General features: G+C 36.9%; 1 long non-coding RNA gene across 1 annotated transcript in view; it reads left to right on the forward strand.

The window, feature by feature from the left end:
- LOC127413356 (uncharacterized) overlaps nucleotides 1-19305 on the forward strand; it is a 35299-nt gene extending 15994 nt beyond the window's left edge. The window contains exon 3 of the long non-coding RNA XR_007892573.1: nucleotides 19023-19305. This is a non-coding gene — a long non-coding RNA (uncharacterized LOC127413356). The remainder of the gene's footprint in view (nucleotides 1-19022) is intronic.
- The last annotated feature ends 731 nt before the right edge of the window (nucleotides 19306-20036 follow it).

The raw sequence follows: 20036 nt of genomic DNA on the forward strand, positions 1-20036 counted from the left end.
TTTGAGAAACCATCAAACCAAAAGTTGTTTTTAGAGCAGGATAACAATCACATTTAGCACATATTTTGAACACATATTTTGAACATATTTTGAGGGTTGCTGAGGTAAGTTAAAGCACTGTAGCAGTTATACTCAAGAGCACTATAAACACACTAAATGACCACTGAAGATGAAAGTTAACATTCAATGATTAGGTCCATTAATAACGGCTGCATCCGAAAACTTAGGCAGCTGACTTGCTGCCTTGCTGCCTAATCAGTTAAATGAGTAACTGACAGCGTTTTAACATGAATGGAACTCTTTATGAAACTGGTCTCAGAACAGTTTGAAAAGCACCTTATTTCCATCCTACCTCTGTGTACAGCCTCCGAAGGCAACATTTTCCAGTTTTTGGAAACAGCCAACATATCTGGTCACCTGAATGTGGTGTCAACCATAGAACTATTAAACCTAAACAAGCCAAAACTGGTTTACTGTTATTAGCTGGCTTAAGCTGGTTTAACTGGTTTCATAGCCTGGCCAAGTTTGTCTTTAGCTGATTTAGCTGGTCGCCAGCTAGTCTCCCAGCCTGGCCAGCTGAAAGTAGCCCAAGCCCCTGTTAAAACAGCTAACTGACCAGACTCTGTTAAAAGAAAAACAAAACAAAAAATGATTGGTTTGCTGGTCTGTCAGAGTAATGATTACATTTAGCACATATGCTGAATGCAGAGAGAAGTTTTCTGAGGTAACGTTTAAGCACTGTAGCAATTGCACTCAAGACCACTATAAACAAACAAAATGGCCACCGTAGATTAGAGTTCAATGATTGGGTCCATTAATAGTCTGGTCACTTGACGTAGTGGTGCTTTTCAATCATAGGAAAGTTAAACCTAATCCAGCCTTATGTTTTTCTGGTCTTAGCTGGCTTAAGCTGTATAAATGGTCTCCCAGTCTGGCTAAGTTTGTCCTCAGCTGGTTTAGCTGGTTGCCAGCTAGTCTCCCAGCCTGTCCAGCTGAAAGTGATCCAAACCCCTCTAAAATCAGCAGACCAGCCTGTCAAGGCTGACCAAAAGCTGGTTTTTGAGCAGGGTAATGATTACATTTAGCTCATATATTGAACGTAGAAAGATGTTTACTGAGGTAATGTCAAAGCACTGCAGCAGTTGCACTCAGGAACGCAATAAACAAACAAAATGGCCACCAAAGATAAAAGTTCACATTCAATCATTAGGTCCATTAATAACATGTCTGGTCCCTTGATGTAGTGGTGTATTGTCAACCATAGAACAGTTAAGTGGCTGAATCCCCCCCCCAATCCCCCCTCCTATTTCTTATGTTTATCTCTCTCTTTCTTACACTCTCTATTTCTCCTCCCAGCACACTAAATTCACGCTTCTTGTTCTAGTATTGATCTGTGTGATGGTACAGATTAAGTCTAATCCCTGCTGGTTACATTATTGATTGCCAACATGAGGATGATTATGGGGTCAATTTGAGGGGGAAAAAGTCATTTTTCCCCATTTACTGTGTCTTTGTGCTGATCGCCTCCACAATCTGTCCAGTTCACCACCATGTTTAGAATACTAAAAGCTGACACATCCAATACCATTGTATATGCGCTAATCTAATCAGGAAGCTAAACTGGTTCTACATGATGGTGTCCTGTGGGTTCTTGGTACCCTATTGCACTTAGGACAAACCATCCAAGCATCCCATTGTCCTCTGCCAGCTTCCCTTCGATCTTAGCTCTTATGTTTTTCCAGGCACAGAAATGAGTGTCTAGGGAATCAGCACACACAAGATGCTTAAGACTATAGTGAGGCAGCCATTCTATGGAATTTGTCAATTTATGTGGCTACATGATGCATTTTCTCCCTGGCATTTTACATTTATGCATTTGGCAGACTTTTTTTTTTTTTTTTTTTTTTTTTTTTTTTTTTGTAATCCAAACCGATTTACAGTGCATTCAAATTCTAAATGTTTATCAGTATGTGTTCTCCCTGCATATCAAACTCATGTCCTTAGTGTTTTTAGCACCATGCCCTAACTGATCTACAGGAACAGTTTTCTACTTTTTCAGTGTAAGGTAAGTTTTGGGCATTTTCATGGTGGTTTTATTATGGATACACTGGTCAAACTGGTCTACCTGAAACAATAATGCCAGCAATAAGCCAACAACAGCCATCTAAAAGCATGGAGTGTTCAGGATATGTTTTTCAAATTGCATGTTAGGGTGTTATTTTGCATTCTTCTCAGGAACTTCAGTCTGGTATCAGAAACACAGAACACTTCACTACAGACACTTTTCAATATCTTTTATGTGTGGTTCACGGCATTCCTGCCGAGCTTTGCTATCATCTCAAAGTAAACAGTAAACAATAACCCAAACCGCGCTTGAAGAAAAGACTTCAAGTATACTTCAAGGTGGTTCTTTGGGTATACAAAAGAAAGAAAAAAAAAGAGCAACATGTTTGAAAATCTGTTATTCTCTTTGTGCAATCTTCTCACACTCAAGTTTTATGTTCCCTTGCAATGGTATTTGTAGTAAAACCATAGTAATCACACAATTTACCATGCTTTTACTGTAGTCAATATAGTTTAACTATATGGTATTTGTAGTAAAACCATAACCACAAATTTATCATGGTTTTACTACAGTAACCATATATTAACCATGAAATTCACAGTGAAACCATAGTAATAATTCAGGAAAATAAAAATATGGTAATTACAATTAGAAATTTGTTGTTATTATGGTTTAACTACAAATATTACAGTTCAGCTATAGTTACTTTAGTTAAACCATGGTTAATTATATTCAAATCATGGTTTCTGCTAAAAAAAAAAGAAAAACAAAATGGATACTACAGTCATGGTTGAAATAAAAATCCCTCCCTGTCCTCTAAAGCCCAAAAGTAAACTTCGGTTGGCTGCGTTGCTGATGGCATGCAAATTTCGTCATCCGCACAGTCTGTCCACCCGCGACCCAAATTTCCTCGATACACGCTCAGTCCTCGTCTGCATGCTCCACCTGTTGACTGTACTAAAAGAGTATCACAAAGCATTCATAGTGTGCATGCGTCGAACGCATTGGCATTTGCTCATGGCCAAAAAGTATCCTCTGAAAGGCAACGCGGTCAACCAGGCGTGATCCAGAACGCGGAAAAATGAAGTATATCCGGGCCTTTAGGGGCTCAGTACAAACTTATTTTACTTTACAACCCTGAAAAAAAAAAAAAAAAAAAACTAATTCAAATCCGATCTGACTGGATTGAGGTGCACTCCAAAATTTTTTATTTTCAGTCAGATTTCAAATCCAATATGGATGTAGTTAGAATCAGGTTTGTAAGCAATTAACTGTTAGTGTTTTTTTGTTCTTGTTTTTTTTTTTTTTTTTCAGTTTCACTACTAAAAACAAATTTGATTTGAGTCGGATTCAGCAAAATAATGTTTTTGAAAAAAGCCAAAGTGTTCCCAGTCTTTTGGTATATATACAGAGTTGTATTTTTTTTTTTTTTTTTTTTTTTTATGAATGGAATGAAAATTAATACATTATGTAAGGACAGAAACCTGGTGTTCATTTTGGTCATATCCAAAATAATTTGCCACATAAAATTGCATAGCTCTCAGATAGCCCTTTGAATAGCACACATTTGTTCGCTGCATATTCGAGGTCCTGACTGAATGAACATAACTGTCTGGGTGTGTGTTGAATGGAGCCAATAAAGCAAGTGGGTCGATAACACACACATACACACACACACACACACACACACACACACACACACACACACTGATGCACAGAGCATTAATGCCTCCACACCCTTTCATTATTGCATGCTGCATCGATGCTGCACAAATCGATTGTTTTATTTCACAAAACAATGAAAATAAGCTGCCATTCTCACATGAACAATTGATTTATTCTGCTGTGTTTGTTTCTAATTTGAACAAGATCATGATGTGTGCGATTTTAAATGCATATTGGTTTGTTCTCTGCTCATGCATGATTTCCTAATGACTTCACTGCAGATATCATGCCTGCTGTTACAAAGGCGTGTTTATGCTGCAGATATACCATAAAATAACTTCACATCTTGAAAACAGTGCTCTGCCAATCTTTGCCCTTTGAATCAGTTTATTTGTGTCTTTAAGTTGCAGCTGAAAGTCTGTAATAACTTCATCACTGCATCTCGGAGCAGAGCCATATGTTCAATAAGTTAATTAAAATGTTACAAGCTTTTTCAGCACCACAATGAAATCAGATTTCATGTAATGAAGGACATTAATATTTCAGCATGGCAGGGAGGTATGAAATACAGGCCTGGGATCAGCTGAGGAGAGAGAACTGCAAACTAACATACGTTCATTCATCCTCATTTTTTATCTGTTCCTTTCATTTGTTTGTGTTGTCTGGCACATGTACCTAATTACGCAACCAAACTTCTTGAATTCCTTTCACAAGAAGTGGCTTTCCAAGCATTTAGAAAAATTAAGCAAAATCCTTCCCACTGTGCTCCGACCTGTTTGCAAACTTAACCTGAAACTAACTCTTAATTGGCCCAGTTATGTCTCTATGAGATGAATTAGCTTTTTTGTGGTGTTTGCTAAGGCAAACCTCACTATAATTATTACTCATACTTATTGTTAGGGATTTGAACAACCCCTCAACCCTGTGTTACAAAGGTATTTGTGCTACAGACCTGAATGATACCTAAAATCATGTGGCTTGTTAAGGAGAGGAATGCTATTTATTTCCTTAGTGATCGGACTTAAGATTTTCACCTGGTGGATGATAAAATGAGAGGAAAAAAACACCCAGAACACCCTATCAACTGCCTGGCAACCACCCAGAACACCCTGTGGTGATGTAAGAAGATAGGAAAAGACAGTATGTTAGTGTTCTCTTTGTTAAGTGTTTGTAAAGGGGTTGATTAATGATGAATAATTCAATAATACAAATAAATTATAAATCATTGATATGTGGTTAGAAAACATGAGTAACATTTTTTAATGTCATTAAATACTTGCCATATAGTAAGCGTTTTCCCCCTCACATGTTATAAATGCTTTATAACAATTATTCGACATTAGTAACCTATAACAATGTACCTTAATGTGAAGTGGACACATATGAAGCATTTGTTATGGAGTTAGAAACTCATTAGACACCTATGTATATAAAGTTCAGTATGGTTTAATGGTCATCAGGATTTATTATATGATATATGCAGTGAATAAACATAATAAAAATAAAAGTGTTTTTGCAGAGGACTTTAGGAAACTAGGACTAGGTAAGTTGGGACAGCACTCAGAGTAGCACCATTAATCAATGTGACAAGGAAAGTGACAACACAAGTAAGTCAAGACATAACAGTAATGAATATAAACACAAAGCGGACTGTAGCAAAATGACATAATCCCTCCTTTTAATCTTACTATAATAGTCTATTTTTGCTGCATTGTGATATAAATCATGAATTAGGGCATTTCATGTTTTTGATTTATATAGGTATGAATAAGGCTATTTATTAAGCATTTATAACATGTTAAGTTAAAATTAGCATACATGATTTATAATGCATTTGTAAATGACTTAGTCATTAATAAACCCCTTTATAAACCCTTAACAAAGGGGACATTTATTCAGTGTGTTATCAAATTGTGTTTTCAGTAAAAAAATTAAAAAAATAATAATAATTATTGCAAGATGTACTGTACAGAGGGCAACAGTCTGGTTTTGAAAGTAAAAATCTGAGCATATTTTAACAATAACCTTTAAAGACAGACCTACCATGAGCTACAAGGTTGTTAATTAGTGGTATATGCTTCTGATAAAGCCATCAGTCCATGCTGTTTCAACTTTATAAAAAAAAAAAAAAAAAAAAAAAACACGTGTTAAATATTTGAGTTCCTGGTGAAGAACTGCACTACCCATGATCCTGATGGGGAAAATCTACCAATCAGAGAATATGCAGTGACCGCCCACTTCCATGACGCAATCTGAACGATGCAAACTACTTGTATATCTGTAATAAACCTCAAATATATTGTTTCAATACTTATCAACCACCTAAACTGTAAAAAATGTCCGTAATTTTAACAGTAAAAGACTGTAAAAATTCTACAGTAAAAAAAAAAAACTTAACTGGTAAATGTGTAGTTACCTTAAAATATACGGTACAAAATTGTAATATATTTAAAAGACAATACATGTAGTTCTACGGAAACATTTTGTAAAAATTAAATTTTTTAGATGTAAAAATTCTGATATTACATGCACTTTTTACGGTAAATTATTGTTAAAATTACAGTAAAAAACAATAATCAGCTGTTCCCACAATTCCCTGCGTGACCAATTACATTTAATTATATTTTATGGGAATATTTATGATTCTTCTTATTTTTAATATCAGTTATGTACTTTGGGGTGTTCTGTGTTATATTTGATGTAATTTAGTTAATGTTTACTGCATTAAACATTACCCTTTTTACCCTGATGGTGTTACGTGTTTGTGTGAGTGACACTGAGCACTGTCTTTAGATGTTTATTGGCCATTGCTCCAGGAAGGGCCTCTACTGATGAACTTCATGTTATCATGCCCTTCTGTAATTACTATGGTGATTAACAATACATTATAAAGTAAAAAGCAGATTTTTACAGTTTCAGAAGGTTAATATCAAGTTTATCATTTAATCATATAAACATCGATAATGCACCGTAAAATATACAGGCATCAAAATTACATCCCATTAAACCTGAAACGTGGTTACCGTATTTTTTACAGTGAATTTCTGGCAACCACAGCTGGCAGTTTTTTACAGTAAATTTAACAAGATTGTTTTTTACAGTGTAAATAGATTTTTATATTTTTATCATTTTAAATTCGATTATCAAATCAAATCACTTTATTGTCACTCAACCATATACACAAGTGCAACAGTGGGTGAAATTCTTGGGTGCAGTTCTAAGCAACATAGCAGCAGAGGTGGGTAGTAACGTGCTACATTTACTCCATTACATTTACTTGAGTAACTTTTTGGAAAAAAAAATACTTTTAGAGTAGGTTTAAAAGTGGGTACTTTTTACTCTCACTCAAGTAAGTTTCTAATGAAAAAAATGTACTTTTACTTCGTTACAGTGGGCGCTGTTCCTGTTGTTACATTACTGGGTTTAATTTTAAATAATGCATAATTTATTGACAGATTATTGAATGGGACTTGTCCGACAGTGGAAGTTCACACAACTGTGCACGCTGTCACAGACTGTCACTTAAGCCGAGTCCATCACTGCTGCAGCATCAAGGTCTTTAAAGTGAAACACTTTCTTCACTCCACACAGTGTAAAAGAATAATTTCCTCATGCAACACACCAAGTCAAGCGGATATTTCAAGATTAAAATTGCAGTTCCAACTTAAGGCAGCACGCTGAGGTAAGTTGTGAGGTGCGCTTAGATGTGCAGGCGCGAGGCGATTGTATGGCGAAGAGAGTGTTCCGTGACTGGGGTTGGTGCGCTACGCAGGCTGTGTACTCTGCATTTAGGGAGTGGCGGAACTGCTGTACAGAACTAATTTTCTAAATTCTTTCGATGCTGAAAACTGTAACTACACTGAACTATCCATGCAGGAATTTAAAAGCTAAGAAAGTAGGCATTAATAAAAACATGATCTTGCTTTGGTTTATATTTCAGCATTATATATAATATCCCTGTGGGACATTTTCACATTTTCACCGTAATAATTACTAGAAAGGGTTCCAAACCTCTCTTCTTATTGACAAATTCATCCAGAGCTGAAAAGAGCCCTTAAAGGGATAGTTCACCCAAAAATGAAAATTCTCTCATTATTTACTCAGCTTCATGCCACCCCACTTTTGGTCCATACAATGCAAATGAATGGGTGCCAACATTTTAAAGCTCAAAAAGCCTTTAAAGTAATCCATAAGACTCCAGTGGTTAAATCAATATCTTCAGAAGCGATGTGATAGGTTTGAATGAGAAACAGATCACTTTCACATTCTTCTTCTTATGTTTTTGGTGATTCACATTCTTATCTGCATATCGCCCCATCCTTGGCAGGGAGAAGAATTTCTAGCAAAAAAATTATAAATATTGATCTGTTTCTCGTTTCTCATATCACTTCTGAAGATATGGATTTAACTACTGGAGTCATTTGGATTACTTTTATGATTTCTTTATTTGCTACTCTACCCACCTCTGCATAGCAGTCATGACAGTGATGAGACATGTACCAATCTACAATAAACATCTTATTTACACATAACACAATATACAACTAAAGATATACAATATACAGTATACAATATACACAATATAAAATACACAGTATACAATAAAAATACACAGTATCCAGCCAGTCAGGATGCTCTCTAAAGTGCTGGTGTAGAACAGTGTGAGGATGCGGGGGTTCATTCCAAACTTCCACAGCCATCTCAGGAAGAAGAGGCGCTGTTGAGCCTTCTTCACAATGGCCTCTGTGTGGACGGACTATGTGAGTTCCTCAGTGATGTGGACACCGAGGAACTTGAAGCTGCTGACCCTCTCCACCGGTGCTCCATTGATGGAGATGGGGCTGTGTTCTCTGTCTTTTCTCATGAAGTCCACCACAAGCTCCTTAGTCTTGCTGATGCTGAGGGAGAGGTTGTGCTCCTTGCACCAGCTTGTCAGAGTCTGCACCTCCTCTCTGTAGGCTGTTTCATCATTGTCAGTGATCAGGCCTACCACTGTCGTATCATCAGCAAACTTGATGATGGCATTGGAGCTGTGTGTTGCCATGCAGTCATGTGTGTAGAGGGAGTACAGGAGTGGGCTGAGAACACAGCCCTGCGGGGCTCCAGTGTTGAGGATCAGTGATGAGGAGATGTTACTTCCCATTCTGATAACCTGACATCTGCCTGATAGGAAGTCCAGGATCCAGCTGCACAGCGAGTAGTTCAAGCCCAGAGCTCGGAGTTTCACATCAAGCTTGGAGGGCACTATGGTGTTGAATGCTGAGCTGTAGTCCACAAACAGCATTCTCACAAATGTGTTCCTTTTTTACAAGTGGAAAAGAGCAGTGTCTAGTGTAAATGCAATGGCATCATCAGTGGAGCAGTTGCTTCTGTAAGCAAACTGTAGTGGGTCCAGGGAGGCAGGCAGCACAGAGTAGATGTGGTCTCTGATAAGCTTTTCAAAGCACTTGCTGATGATGGGAGTTAGGGCAACAGAACGCCAGGCAAGTTATCTTTGACTGTTTCCGTATGGGCACAATGGTGGACGTCTTGAAGCATGTGGGAACCACAAACAGGAAGAGGGAAAGATTGAAAATGTCCATAAAAACACTGGCTAGTTGATCCACGCATGCTCTGAGAGTGAAGCCCGGAATGCCATCTGGACCTGCAGCTTTGCGAATATTCACCCATTTGAGAGATAGGGTTACATCCGCTACAGAGACAGTAAGTGAACTAACTCTCTGTGGAGGCGATGTTGTTTTCCTCAAAACAAGCACAGACAGTTCAACACCACCGATGCGAGAAGTATGTGGCAGGGAATCAACATCATCACAGATTTCAAAGCGACTAAACACTCTGCTATGAACACCACCGCCTCTCTTCCGGATGATCATCCAGAGGAGAGGCGGTGGTGTTCTTAGTCGCTTTGAAATCTGTGATGATGTTGATTCCCTGCCACATACTTCTCGCATCGGTGGTGTTGAACTGTTCTTCCACTCTGTCCTTGTGTTGCTGTTAGGCTCGATTGCTGAGTCTGAAACCTCTGTAGACATCCAAGTTTCTGTAAAGCAGATAATGCAGCAGTCTTGCATCTCTTGTTGGTAGGAAATTCGTGCCCTAAGTTCGCAGAGCTTGTTATCCAGAGACTGAATATTAGCCAGAAGAATGCTGGGTAGTGGAGGTCGGTTGGCACGGCATCTGACCCTGACAAGGACAGCGGCTCTCCTTTCCCTTTTCCGGCTACGCTTCCTCGGTCGCAGCCGCGCATTCCAAACAAAGAGCTCCCCTGCTGTGTTTGTAAACAGAGCATCGTCGACATTGTGGAACTCAAAGCCTAGTTTGCATTGTGTGACTGAAAAGCTGATGTCCAGAATAGTTTGTTTGTCATATGCAATAACACTGACGATATCTAATACAAAAGTTACATGAATTAAGAACATTAAAAGCATAAAATTGCTAAGTTGTGTCGGAGCTTGCAACACAGCTGCCATCCTCAGTGCCATCGCTCATAAGTCCTATGTCATTATGTCATTAACATTGCTTCATGAGATTGTAGTTCATTCCCTCATGAAAGACGTTAAGTCAAATACTTTTTTTTTTTTTTTGCTTCAAATCAAAGTTTGTAATGTGATTCACTTCAGAGCTGGTTGGCTTGGTTCATGCCTTACAACTCTTTTATGAAGGATTTTATGAAATCCCTATGGAAAAAATGTTGGAAAAACACTTCAGGAACCAAAATATCTGAAAAAGTGGATGGGCACTGTTGTACTCTATCGAGGTAAAACATAAAAATTCATACACATGTTAATCATAGAATTCGATTTTTTGCAGTTATGGCATCCCTCCAGGTAATCTAAATTACTCAAAGCTCGATGCATTTCCACATCTGATGCTCTGTAGTCAAGTCTGTTTAAAAACGGCCCCTGCTGATTTCTCCCTCTCGCCTTCCCTCTCTCTACTGTCCTTTAATGCATTGTTTGAATTTGCTTCACTTAAAGCCTCACAGGGCTGCCACAAAGCACCTGACAATTTCACAATGGTGCTTTTGTTACCCTGACTTAGACAGGAAAGGCAGCTAACCTTTCCCCCCACTCCTTTCATCTCCCTCACACAACCACCTGAGCCCTGAGCTTAGATGCTTTAACTGACAATCCAAAGAGTATTTCTTAAAGGCAGTGAAAGACAGCTCAGTCCAGACAGCATGCGACTAGATTATGTACTGCAGAAGGCCTAAATACTTTAAGGAGTGAAAGTGTGAATGTCTTAGGGAATGGCTGCATTTAAACAATTTATAATTAAAAAATGACATGAAGTATACATTTTTTATATGTAGCCATTCCCTGACACTCAGATGTTGGATGTTACGAAAACTATTGAGCTGCCTAGCTGTGAGCTGGTTAGGCTGGTCTGTTTGATGGTTTCAGATGGGTGTTGAGCACTTTTTAGCTGGTTTGACCAGCTTAAACCAGTTAAGACCAGAATTTATGAGCAGAGTATACGGGCAGCAGCCTTTTATGCAATATTCGAACAGAAATGGAACCAATACAGGCAGCAAACTGGCATCCTTTATGTCGGGTGCTGATGCCTTTAACCTTTAATGCATACCTCGGGTCTTTAGTGACCTGGGACATCATTCCACCCCTTGTACCTCATTCCTTTTTTGGAATTATACCCACACATCATTAGTTTTCCCACAACTGTTCTCTGAATAAAAGAGAGAAAATAATTGAAAAATTGCAAAAAATATTTTTCTTTTATAACATTCATTCATTAAAGACCGTAAATATGTAATAGTGTCATTTTTGTTTCCTTCTGCTTCCATAAATCATATTTTTATGATTGTCTTATATCCATATAAGTTTACTATCACTGGATGTGTATTGTTTTGTTTATTATGAGAAAAATGCTTTATATTCATATAAATGAGTACTACATCACATTGATTTTCTGTGCGACAGTGGTGAATTATCAGTATTCCATATGCATGTACACATACTGTACATATTATACATGTTATTTCTTACTCAAGGTGGTGCTAATGTTTCAGTGATTGACTTGATTTACATTTGACATTGCTATGTGATGAAGAAGCAACATGGAAGTAAACTACAGCAATTACAACACATGAAAAGTATATTACTTTTGTCATTTGGGTGTATTACTGAAATTATGTAAGCTGTGCATCTTAGACATAAAAAAGTGCCTTAGAATGAAATAGAATATGCATAGATTATGTGAATTTCTCATGAAATTTCAGAGTGGAAGTAATCAATCCTGTTTACATAATTTGTTGCTAAATTTATTTGATATATGAAAAATAAATATATCAGAATATATTACATTCTATCATTTTCTTATTGTCTTGAAAATGTTTTGAAAATGTGACACTTTTGTTTTGGAATTTTAAAGATCCATTTGTGATAGATATATTTGCCAGGTCTCTAAAGACCCAAGTATGTAATAATGTTTGGCGAAACACCCATGCATTTAAGGGTTGAAATACTGCATTTGTAGGCAGCTCATTAGGTTTTGAAACAGACTGGTAATGTTCCAAATCAGAGGAAAAAATGTAGTTTGTTACATCTTAATTCATGTAAAACAACAGAGTTTTTATATGGTGGTTAAATCCCCATTTCAATAGAGTAACACATTTGTCATACACCCACACATACACACACAGGGTTGGGAGGGTTACTTTTGAAATGTATTTCACTACAGATTACAGAATACATGCTGTAAAATTTAATTTTTAGCGTATTCCGTTAGATTACTTAAGGTCAGTAATGTATTCTAAATACTTTGGATTACTTCTTCAGCACTGCTAGATTTTTTCACTTGTTTTGACTATAAAAACTCAGTAAGACAAAATGCACATGTTAAAAATACATTCTCTGAAAAACCTAAATATCTTATGCAGTGTTGTTTCTAAAACAAGATAAATCAAATTGATCTTGTTTCAAGGATTTGTAGATATTTTTACAGGAAAACAATACAAAAATTATTATCAAGAATATGATTTTTGCCCTAATATCAAAGGTCTTACTAGAAAAAAGAAATTATGATCCAACGTGAATTTTCTTGATAAAAAATATTATCGTGCCTGGTAACATGTGCATGTAAAATGGCTAGAAATAGCATTTTAGCTTAGCGTAAAGCTGACAATTTACACAAGGTTTATTTCTATTTCTTCTGCTCCAAACTTACTTCAAACTTACTTCTCTGTCTGCTCGTATGAATGTAACACATCATAAGAAAGTGTTTCACCGCTGTTCAAATGCACTTTGGATCACATCATTTATATGTATAAATGTTTTCCATCTGAAAGGACTAAATATTAAATGAAACAAATGACAATAAAATGCAAAGTAATCTCTTCAGTAATCAAAATACTTTTTGAATGTAACTGTATTCTAATTACCGATGATTTAAATTGTAACTGTAGTGGAATTCAGTTACTTATATTTTGTATTTTAAATACGTAATTCCATTACATGTATTTTGTTACTCCCCAACCCTGTACACACACACAACTGTTTTGACTGAAGGTTTCCTAATTACTTTTGTAATCAAGCAGAGAGTAACCTGACCATTTACCTTTCACCATGTCACCATCATTAGTGCTCTGACCACCCCTTTTCCACTCCCAGAGGAAATCTATATGTGTGTGTGTGTGTGTGTGTGTGTGTGTGTGTGTGTGTGTGTGTGTGTGTGTGTGTGTTTCTTTCATGGGTGATGAAGTTCTATATGCCAGTTTCTTTTGGAATCGTAACTTTTGGAAAGAGTATTATTGAATTTGAATGAGTGTGTGTGTGTGTGTATGGAGTCAGACTGTAGCTGAGCTCTCATACTCGTCTCGTCTCGTCTCGTCTCTCTCTCTCTCTCTCTCTCTCTCTCTCTCTCTCTCTAATGAGGATCTTTTCCAGATGAAAGCCCTGTTACCTCTGCTGTTTCTGTCATAATCCATTCCACCCCTCTCATTGCCAATCGAGGCTGAATGGAATCTCTCCAGGGCTCTGCTAGTCTAATAACACAACTGCCCCATATCTGCAATGTCCTTACTGCAAGACCCGGTTTCCAAAACATGAGAATATAAATATATATATATATATATATATATATATATATATATATATATATATATATATATATATATATATATATAGCATAGGTTCATCTATAACATCACCACCAATGTAAAGTATTTCCTCTTGTTCTTTGAAAACAGTGTTAAAATATGTACAACTATGAAAGGAGTCCAAAAGCATAGATTTGTGTAAATAACACTTTTGTTTTTTTAATTTGAAGTGTAGTGAAAAGATTGCCTACATCGCGCTGGTTCTGTGATTTCCCTGACAACCAAAGCCATTCATGCATGCACAATGTCATGTTGCTTTAAAAAGTAGACTTTACTAGCCATATACGGTTGCCAGATTTCCATCTTCACGGAAATGCGATTGAAAGCTAATTCTTAATTTATGCATTGGAACAGAAAACGTGTCTCAAAACCGAACTGTCCACTCAACATCCGGACTAGAAACCATAGTCATAAAACTGATTTTTATCTAAAATAGTAAGTGAAAGCTCAGATTATATCCAAAAATAAATTCTCTAGCAATCGATAACCTACCAACTGAGTTCTGGGAACATGAACAGTTAGACTCGAGTCTGTAACTGAACATGCGCCATTGGAACACATGATAAGAAAACCATGTATGCCCACGTTCGCTAACAAAAATCCAATTAAAATATCAAACAGTGCACTAACGTGTGTAATAATAGACTTCTATTTATGATGCTAAAGGTGACTAATTATGTTATTTTCAAATCATCTTGTAAGATTGTTAATTGTTTAAAAAAATATGTTTATTGAAATTATATATATATATATATATATATATATATATATATATATATATATATATATATTAAATAGAATAAAAATGAAAAGCAAATAGAAAATATAAGTATATGTAGAAATACAGAATAAGACAAAAAAGAAATATATATACACTACTGGTCAAAACTTTTGAAACAGTTGACTGAAATGTTTCTCATGATCTTAAAAATCTTTTGATCTGAAGGCGTATGCTTAAATGTTTGAAATTAGTTTTGTAGACAAAAATATAATTGTGCCACCATATTAATTTATTTAATTACAAATCTAAAATGTAATTAAAATGACTTGGACCAAATAATAAAGAAAAGCAGCCAATAAGTGCCCAACATAGATGGGAACTCCTTCAATACTGTTTAAAAAGCATCCCAGGGTGATACCTCAAGAAGTTGGTTGAGAAAATGTCAAGAGTGCATTTCTGAAAATTCTAGGCAAAGAGTGACTACTTTGAAGATGCTAAAATATAACACAGTTTTGATTTATTTTGGATTTTGTTTAGTCACAACATAATTCTCATAGTTCCATTTATGTTATTCCATAGTTTTGTATGTACAAATACAAATCTGTTATATACAGATAGTGCAAGGGAATATAATGTCAGAAGAGGTAGGATATGTTGGATAAATATAAATAGACTAAGCTGTTTTGCACATAATTATTGCTCTCAATGGGGCAGTTTTAACTGTTCATGAGATGGATAGCCTTAGGGAAAAAACTGTTCTTGTGCCTGACTACAAAGAACACTTCGGACTGCTGAGAGGATTATTGGTTGCCCCCTACCCTCCCTTTAAGAACTGTACACTTCAAGAGTGAGGAAAAGGACTGGAAAAATCACTCTGGACTCCACTCACCCAGCCCACTACCTTTTTGAACTGTTACCTTCTGGCTGGCGCTACAGAGCTCTGAGCACCAGAACCTATCACTTGTTTGTTTGACAGTGCAAAGAGAGAACATTGACATTTTGTTGCCAAAGTAGAAAAAAAAAACATTGTAACATAAAAGTCAAATCAAGTCAAAACATTTTAATTTGTATAGTTGTGTGAGTTTGTGTGTGCTTTTCCCAGTACACATACTTATAATTACCACTTCAGAAGTGGGAAGTAGAATAATTCAGATAGCACATGAAGACAGCATAAATGTTGGCTAATGCTAATATATCGATGCCTCAAAAATATATTGATAAAATAACATGCCGATCAATAATCGAAATATCGATATTTTATGACATGCCCAATAATTATTTATGTCACAAAATGTGTCTTGTTGTGTTGGACAAAGGAAATTGTGTTGTGTGACTGTGTTAAATTTCTTTGAATTGCAATCCATTAAATTCCACCTCCTATAATTCTGATTCAAATTCCAATTCATCTTCCTGTGGGGCGTGGCCAATTTAATTCAAATTCCAACTCATGAATTGAAAGGGAGACAATTGTGAAATTCTGAATTTTGCACAACCCTGCAACTAACCACTACAGTTGAGTCATTAGCTTTACAGTAGTTGACTACATACTCTATCATGCACAACAACTGAAATAATGCACAACATTATTCACTTCAGTCTACTCCTTTCCAAGTTGCTTTCAACCATCTTTAATGTCGGCACGGCCCTTCACACATTCCAACTCGGGTATCATTGAGTATTTTGAGTTTCCCACAGCTACATACGTATTTAAATTGCACTATTTCCATCTCCATTTCAAGGCCACACAATACGTTCCAATATGGAAAATCCAAATGGTGACCTTCTCTGTTGTATTATAATAGATTGCAGACTATAATTGAAGAAGAAACCCTCTGGTGGAAAAATCTGGTGAACACATTTCTCTCTCTGGTCTATCTATTTTTTCATTCACCCTGAACCTCTATTTTTTTTCCTCAATTTTTTGCCCATCCCCCCATCCACACCTGAATCCTGCCACTGTCCATCACCTGTTCCGCTCCATTTCAAGCGGCTGACGTTTCCATAAACATCCTCCCTTTCTCCTCGCTCCAGCTGGGTTGAATAGCTTTGTTTCTCACCACAGTTGGCTGGCGGCATAACCACCTAAGTGGCAGAGTAACATTTGACTCCTTGCGCACCTTTGTACAAGTGGTTGTTCCCAGGGAGTGAAAGAAAACACCCCTCCATTTAGCATTTGTCTAATGCTAATTTACCCTTCGACCCTGTTTGCTAAAAGCTCGTAGTTGCACTGGACAAAGCGTGGGGGTATCAGGTTTGGATCGGAGGAAATGTGAGCAGAACCCGATCCTCATGTCCACCGGAGATTGTCAAGGACAGGTTGTTGTTGTCATGAGAAACAGCAGTTGTTTCTAGAAGGTTTTTTAAAGCACTCTACTCCTGCTGGAAGACTGGAGCCACCTGTCCACCCTGCACACAAACCCGTCAACCTGAAAGTCCACAGCAGCGTGCGTGTCACGTCCAATCACCTTAGAGCAGTGTTTCCTAACCACTGAGTGTGCCGCGGAAAATTATCAGATTCCACAAAATAAATCAGGGCTCTGGACTGAGACTAATATTTCAACCATTTTTCCTAACAGTTCGATTAAACTTTGCAAGAGGTCGCATTGGTGCGACTACAAAGTTGGCTGACTCTCTGAAATTTAATTTCAGAATGTGTTTTTCTTATGAAAAGTGCCATAATTTGTTTCATGGTTACTGCTTATCATGGTTTTACTTACACTTTTGGTTACTATGATCTTATTGCAAATGCCACAGTTAAAACTATAGATACAATGGAACTTTCCTTCTGTGTAAAATCTTTTCTATTGCCCTCTGATTGTAGAAAAAGGCTTTGTTTGTCTTCAGATGACTGTATTTTAATCATCAAGATCCTGATAAAAAGAAAGAAACCGTGAAAGAAAACATGGAAGTTCTTGAAAAGGAAAGCTATCAATGATGGTTATGTGGGACAGTGGGATAGAGGTGTGCCATAGGATTTGTTTAATTGTAAAAAGTGTGCCGTGGCAGAAAAAAAGGTTGGGAAACACTGCACTTAGAGTAAACCCAACCTGTGCAACAATTGAAGACAGACTTGTTAAGAACATTTTGATCAAAGCTGTTGTAATGGCACGGTAATAGAGATTAGATTGGTCAAAGGTTTGAGAATCCAGAGTTTAAGCTGTTAGTTTCAGTAGCTCTAATCTAAAACTTCTTTCATCACTTGACAAGTAAACCCCTGAGTATGCAGTGAGGTATAAGAGACCGTTATAAATGGCCTTAGAGTTCTGATAATACGCACTGTCGGTATACACTGGGATAAAATTTACTGCAGCCTATTGAGCAATATTTTGTGTACTTTAAGTTTCCACATACTTTTTATAGCTCTGTACTTCATGTTTTTCTGTAGACCATCTAGAGCATTTGGTGTGCACCCAAGTCAATTTGATGTAAGAGTTCGATTTGTTTATTTGACGTGAAAGCAGTTTTCTGAAATCGAGTGCACACCAGTGAACAGCAATCCACTTGAAGAGATGGTCTGGTCTATGGTTCAAATGAACTCCAGTACCATTTGCAATAGAGTGCAAAATCTGGTTCCAGAAGTAAAAATCCCATAAATTTTTGTCCATAGGGGAATTGATTTGTATAGATAACTTTTAAACCTTTAAAGACAGACCAAACATAGTAAAGTTCCTGATGAAGAACTAGACTACCTATGATCCTAAAGAAAAGAGCTCTGCAGTGACCGCCTACTTCCATAATCAAGTCGGTCTCCCTACACTCTCAAACTTTTTTATTGATATATCTCAATATTTTTCAATGAAATTAAAATATATCGTTTCTATACTTCTAATCAACAACTTAAAATCAATAGTTTTATATATTTCCATGGTTTTTAATTTGAATACGTCATCTGTAATGCCTAATGGGATGGTAGTTTGTGCCCTAATTTAAGACGTTAAGTACATAGTCTTTTACCTTTATATTTTTGTCTGATTATCAAGTATTTTTTTACTTCAAATCAGTTAATTAATAAAACAGTGAAGCTGGCCTACTCTTGTCTTGAATTGTTACCTACTGAAGTTACAGTGGTAAAAATGTACCACTAGTACTCATGGCGAAACTCGTGATGTTTAGGGAAATGTCAGACTGATCTCACTGTGAATTTGGCGACAGTAGGTTGAAAGTTCTAAAGGTAAAATTCAAAATATGGATGTGTTTTTGAATGTTTAAGCACGTTTATGCTCCAGTTTCTGGGTGAAATGTCCACATAGTGTCCCTAAAGTGATATGTTTTTTAGTTGTATATGATGTAATACAGTCAACAGGAATGCATATTTTATAAACCATACATCCTAACCCAAATCCCAACTCTAAACCTAACCACCAGTGTATTAAAAATATAATTTAAGATGAAAGATGTAACCTCCAGATCACACTTACCATTGATTATGTAAATGAGATTTACTTTGTTGTTTCCAGGTGGGACCAGAACCCATGTCTCTGAGGCTGCTCACAAAACGTGCCAACAGTCGCACCCCAGGAAAAGGTAAACATACTTGAACTGATGCAGAAATGTCTGATGTGATGGTGCTTGTCAGTAAGTCAGCAGAACGCGGTCAATGACAGGGAACTGGAAGATTTGGTAGCAACATGTTGACTTCTTGTGTGATCATATTGCAAATGCACAATGGTTCAGACCCAAAAGTACAATGCAAAAATAGAAAAAGGAGGGGGCTAGAATCAAGGTTTTGGACCAAGCAAATGAACCACATGCAAAGTGAGCTACAAAAGAGCAATCTTTGAGCAATATATGTTTCCTCTTGTGGGTATGTATGCAGAAAAGAGTCAAAATTGTGGCTGTGCAAATATATTGAGAAAATATATATAAAAAAAAAAAAAAAAAAAAAAAAAAAAATAAGATAGACAGTTATTATGAGTAGCATGCTTTCTTCTTAATTGAATATTTGCAGACTCACTCTCTCTACCTCTAATTCTTAATTAAAAATGTCCTGTACACTGATTGTCAGTTACCCCTTTGTTTCAGAACAGCCTTGGTTCTGCCTGCAAAACATCTAGGTTACTGGTGTAACCTCTGTTCCCTGATGGAGGGAACGAGACATTGTGTCAATGTAGTGACACTAGGGGTTCGATCTTGATAGCCCCAATCACCTTTGCTTAAAATAGAAAAGGCCAATGAGAATTGGCGAGTGGAATTTGCATGCCACTCTCTGCCCCGGACATACGGGTATAAAAGGAGATGGCGTGCACAACTCATTCAGATTTATGCTGAGGAGCCGACACAATGTCTTGTTCCCTCCATCAGGGAACAGAGGTTACACCAATAACCTAGACGTTCTCTGTCCGTCACTCACTCGACATTGTGTTGATGTAGTGACACTAGGGGTTCCTATAGGAAATGCCGCGGGTGCTGAACCGTGTCATGAGGTACGGAAGAGTCGACATGGGCAAGCTGCTCCGTCCAGTGCACCGATA

The sequence above is a fragment of the Myxocyprinus asiaticus genome, chromosome 22 (genome assembly GCF_019703515.2).
Source record: "Myxocyprinus asiaticus isolate MX2 ecotype Aquarium Trade chromosome 22, UBuf_Myxa_2, whole genome shotgun sequence".
NCBI classification, from domain to species: domain Eukaryota; kingdom Metazoa; phylum Chordata; class Actinopteri; order Cypriniformes; family Catostomidae; genus Myxocyprinus; species Myxocyprinus asiaticus.